The sequence below is a fragment of the Crocuta crocuta genome, unplaced genomic scaffold, assembly GCF_008692635.1.
Source record: "Crocuta crocuta isolate KB4526 unplaced genomic scaffold, BGI_CrCroc_1.0 scaffold301, whole genome shotgun sequence".
Lineage (NCBI taxonomy): Eukaryota > Metazoa > Chordata > Mammalia > Carnivora > Hyaenidae > Crocuta > Crocuta crocuta.
The window spans coordinates 924,673-930,110 of record NW_027527544.1 but is presented as its reverse complement, the minus strand read 5'-3'; the positions used below and the strand labels follow the sequence as shown (position 1 = coordinate 930,110).

Sequence of the window (5,438 nt, the reverse complement as noted above, 5' to 3'; positions counted from 1 at the left end):
CTTGATGCTATTGAGTAGAACTTCTCAAACCGTAAAAGGCTCACAAACCGCCAGTGCACAATACCCATCCTAATCCGGTAGGTCTGAGGTGAGGGGCCGGAGATACCGCATTTCTAACAAATGCCCTTCCAGGAACCACATTTTGAGTAGCAATGCTATAGAACCTTCTAGTCTTAATTTTACCTGTGAGATTTAGTTTAAGTTGTTTGAATGGTATCATGGTATTGGTCCCCGGACAAAGAGCAACAAGTATATAGCGTGATAAAGTCCATAATTTACAAAATGATTAATATTTAATGATGCATACTCTGGTAAGCACTACACATAGCTGGCTATTTGAAATGACTAAGTGTTTATACGATCCGCCCATTCCCCCACATGGGTTCAGAATTTGTAATGTTAAAGTACTTATGGGGCGCCTGGGTGGCTTAGTCGGTTAAGCGTCTGACTTTCGCTTAGGTCGTGATCTCGCGGTTCGTGGGTTCGAGCCCCGCGTCGGGCTCTGTGCTCACTGCCAGCTCAGAGCCTGGAGCCTATTTTCAGAGTCTGTATCNCAAAAGACAGAACTGGGAGTCTTTCCAGAAACAGCGATGATTCCAAACAACTTGGCTAAGACTTCTACTCCAGCTGTGAAGCGAGTCCTTCCCTACTGGATTGTTCCAAAGGAAGACACTTGCCTTCAAAGCTCCTCAACAAAGGCAATCTCAATTACACAGGCAGGAACAGAAACAAGACAAGTGGCAGCTATTAATAGAAACGATTTCCCCCCAGTTCCAGGTGCTCATGTTCAGAACAGAGATTAGTAAATCTCTCTCTCTCCTGCATGGCCTCTACCTTTTTCTTACATACACTGGGAAAGACTGGAATTTCACAGGTATCTCGACTAGGGTTATCTCTGCTTTTCATCGCCTTTTGACTAGGCTATTTTACGACTCTGCAAAGATAGAAATTACGTTGTAGAAAACGGCTAGCAATGTAAATAATTCCTATTCCCAGAAAATCACATTGTGTCTGGTAGAGGTTGGGTTGACTTCCCTCAGAAGCAGCCAGCTTTGCATCTATTAAGCAAATGCACATTGGCATTCCTAACAGGCCAGAAGTATGTCTGCTCCTTGGATTTTCCTTTGACAGCAGCTGTAACACCTTTCTGGTTCCCTCATTAATTAATGAGCTAAATAAAATCATTGACATATATTTATTTTATATTTCTATGAGTCATGATTTTAATCCCTTTTAGAAATTATCCTCTAACACTTCCTATGATTAACACGTAACAGGCTCTCCTCAGCCAAGGTTTTCCAGTCAACCACTGACAATGGTCACCTATAGCACTGTCCTTCTTTAGTTCTAGGAACAAAGTGTCTCCCACTAGCTGAAAGATGATGTTGAAAGAACTGAACTCATTCATACATTTATTCATTCTCTGTACCTATTCCTTTGTAAGTGTTCACTGATTACTATATACATAGCCCTAGGCAGGGCTTGCTTCATGGGCATGTGACCTGTACAGCCTCCAGGGGCCTCCAGAAGGACCCCATGCTGGGTTTAATACTCTGCTGTTACCACCTTGAAATGAGTAATCATTTTTTAAAAGTTGGCTGCATTTTCACTTTGTACTGGGCCCTCCAAATTATGTAGCCAGTCCTGGCCCTGGGTAATATAAAAGAAATGCTAAACAAGACTCCTGACCTTCAGGAAGACACTGTCTAGAAAGGAGAGAAAAATGTGTACATTTGACTGACACATAGTAAGACATGTAGTTCATGATGCTGTTGGAGCATAAAATGAATGATGCTGTTAATTACACTACAGGGATCAGAAAAGCGGAAGTTCCCTGAGGGAGACGGTTGGGCGAGGCCTAGGATAGAAGTTGGGTTTTTAGGGCACCTGGGTGGCTCAGTCAGTTAAGCATCTGACTCTTGATTTCGGCTCAGGTCATGATCTCATGGTTTGTGACTTCGAGCCCTGAGTCTGGCTCCACACTGACAGTGTGGAGCCTGCTTGGGATTCTCTCTCCTCTCTCTCTCTCCACCTACCCTACTTGCACGCTCTCTCTCTCTCTCTCTCTCTCTCTCTCTCTCTCTCTCTCAGTAATAAAGCTTATAAAAAAGTAGGGTTTTCTTCACGGCTTTGTAGGATGCATAGGAAACTCCAGGCCCAACATGAGAGAGAGAGAGAGAGAGAGAGAGCATTCTAGGCATCGAGATTAACAAAGCAAAGGTTTGGAGCCAGAACAAAAAACCCACATGAAGACCAGTAGTGCAGTGTTTTGTTGGGGATTGGTTGGTTTTTATTTTTAATGACAGGATTCGCACTACAGACAAAATGTCCCGCAGTGGTGTAGAGAGACCCCCCCCAGAAATACAATGGGGTAGCTATGAGCTGATCACGTTGGCAGAAAGATGGCAAAGAGGCTAATGAAAGGCTTACAGGACTTGGTGGTTGTTAAGAAGTTACTAACTGAGCACCTACTATATGCCAGGTACAGTAGTAGGTACTCAGGTTTTAAAAAGCCCCTGCCTTCATAGTGTTTATAACCTAACTGGAGGCATTAATTAGGATATGTGAGGGAAAGCAGAGCTGTTGCTCCTAACAGAAAACAGCTCTGCTCCTAACCCACACCTAGAGGTAGGAAAGGTCAACTAGGGAGAATGGCACGATCTAGCTTGACTACCAAAGATGAGGCGGAATTAGCCACGTGAACTGGAAGCCCTTGGTGTTCTGCCAGATCCCCTTTACCTTCTAGCGCATGCCCCATCTCTCAGTTGCTATGAGTTGGCGGCTAATAAAGCTCACAGCTGCCCTCTTCTTGGGAGATTTGCCCTCAGTCAAGTGGGAGGCTATGCTATATGCCCACCAGCGCTGCAGATTTCAGCCAATGACTGGCTGACACTGGGATACCAAAGGCCGGCTCTCCTGCCTCAAGATGGACCAACTCTGGGGTGTAATCTGTGCCTCTCAGCTTCCCCTCAGGCCCAGAGGAAGCTGGTCTCCAGGTGAGACACAGAAAGCCCTTTGTGACTGAGCTCCTACTGTGTTCCTCCACTTCTCCTCCATTACTTGCTTGAAGCTTTTCATTTCAGTAAAACCCAAGCACCCATAGTTCCCCTTCCTTCACTATGTGGTTCCAAGCCTCTAAACGACTCTTCTTGGAATGCATTTCCCAACTGTCTTGGCTTGGCCACATTACCTCAGGCATCACTGCCTCCAGGAAGCCTTTCCTAAACCTGGAGGGGCACCAGGAATCCCTCTCCTGAGCTCCCATCATTCCCTATACAAATCTTAGCACTTATACTATATTAAAATTACCTGTTTATTTGACTGCCTCCCCTAGGATAGTGCAAACTACTCAAGGGCGGGAAGTCTATCACATCTGTTTTTGCTCCCCCAGTCTACGGCATGGTGTTTGACATGGCAGGAGCTCCACAAATGTCTGCTGATCTGAGAATGGCTCATTTCTCACCCTGGTACAGCCCGACTGAAGTGGAAATGAGGTGTGGAAATAAGAAGGGCTGATAAGGTCCAATTGCTGTACCAGACCATTAGCCCAAGGCAGCTTAATAGCCATCGATCCTACGGTTCCGGCAAGAGACAAAGAGCCTCTTCCTGCAGCCTGGATCACAGAATGGTACGCGGAAGGGACCCTGGAAGACTTCTACACCTATTGTCTTCTAACCTGACCTACTGAAATCCACAATAAGGCTGCTTAATCTAAAAGGGAGGAATGTTGGGCTTCTTTGCTTTTGATAGGAACCGTGTCATTTTGTCGCCGGAGCACTGATTATTGTGCACCGATAAGAAACCTAAGTCAGCAACGATTATGTGTTTACCAAACACAAGTGGGAAAAGAAATTATTACTTAAGAAATATGGTTTGAGAAGCCAAACCTGTGCAAGCAGGCAATCTAGCAGAGCCCTGGGACTGCTCGCCGTGGCATGCGTAGTTTCAACACATGGGGGAATCGCCACCCAGGTCCTCTCGGCAGTCCGAATTGCACAGAAGTGTGCACTGTACAGTGCCCGACAAGGCTTCGTGGCCAACGACACCTGTGCTGCACAAGTCCTTGTTCTCTATTCAAGGTCACATACTCAGGAGCCCTTGTGAAATGATTTTAAAAAAGAGCCACACCTGTGCTTCACACAGAGCCGAGGAAATGCACTGTCAGTGTCACCACAGGGCTGATGTAACATAATGCAATCCATAGTTTATTTCAGCCACAGCATTTGTTTTAATGATTTTGTAAATGACTCTCGTCCTGCACTTCAGAATCATGAAGGCTATGAAGAGGTCATATGAATCTCAACATACTCATTTCACAGATGAAGAAACAAAGGCACAAAAGGCACAAAGCAGTTTTCTCAAGGTCATTGAGTGGTTAGTGCTGGAGCTACAATTAGAATCCAAAGTTATTAACTTAGCGTCAAGAACTACTTCCACACTGCGTACACAGTAACTGAGGCTGTCTGTCACCTGTAGAGGTGGGGTGAAGGACAGTCAATAGGAAACAATTATAGGGGGAGATAGGTATCACTGATGAAATTCCACATTTGGATTATCTCTGGCAGGTTTTTAATCACAGAATCAGTCTGCTGCCCCAAACCATCTGTGCTGTTCATAAATCTAGTCTCAAAAAAATATTTTCCTCAAACGAGTGAAAATTATTTTTCTAAGTCATCTGTTTTAGAATTTTGGGAGACTTTGCTGTTGCTGAATTCAGAAAAATCTTGATGGTTTTTAACCTGTACTTATCAGATTTATAATCGTTCTTATGCTGTTTGGGGCACATTTCATAAAAGGAAGACCAATACCTTTGATGTGGGAATGCAGGATGGCATAAATAACGGGCCCCATTATGTTCTTTATTCATTGGTGAATTGGTTTATTTGGGGCAGTCCAGTGAAAACGTGGGTTTAATTATTTTGCTCCGCAACCTATATTTAATCTTACCAAGCTACTGAATGTGAATGATAGATGAAGACAAATAAAGTCCCTAAGGTGATGACCTCTATGCTATACTGTTACAGCGCAGAATTTACAAAGACAGAGGGCATGTGGCATATAAAGAGGATGAAATAAGTGGCCTGTAAGACACCCACATCAATTAACTGACCCAGCCACTCGTTTTAAAGGATTATCTTCCCATCCTTTATAGGGCTTTGACCAACACATTGAGTCCAGTTAAAATACTCTGTATTTAACTTGGGACACCCCCCCCCCAAAATTCAAGGATTCTGGAGGTGCTTGGCAGATACCCAGAGACCATCACTGAAAATGATTCAAGGGAAACGGGAAGTGGAGTGCTGAGCATAACATGAAGCACTTCCAGCATGGTCAACAACCTGTTTTTCTCCAAAAAGTTCCAAGCAAGAAGAAATGGGCTCAAATTACGCCCGGAGGGCATTAGCTTGGCCTTAATGCACAATGCCCTGGTACTGGCT

At 44.5% G+C, this 5,438-nt stretch overlaps 1 protein-coding gene across 1 annotated transcript in view; it reads right to left on the bottom strand.

The window, feature by feature from the left end:
• The window catches only part of LANCL3 (LanC like family member 3), a 150,567-nt gene that overhangs the window by 8,749 nt on the left and 136,380 nt on the right, over window positions 1-5,438 (bottom strand). The window lies entirely within an intron of this gene.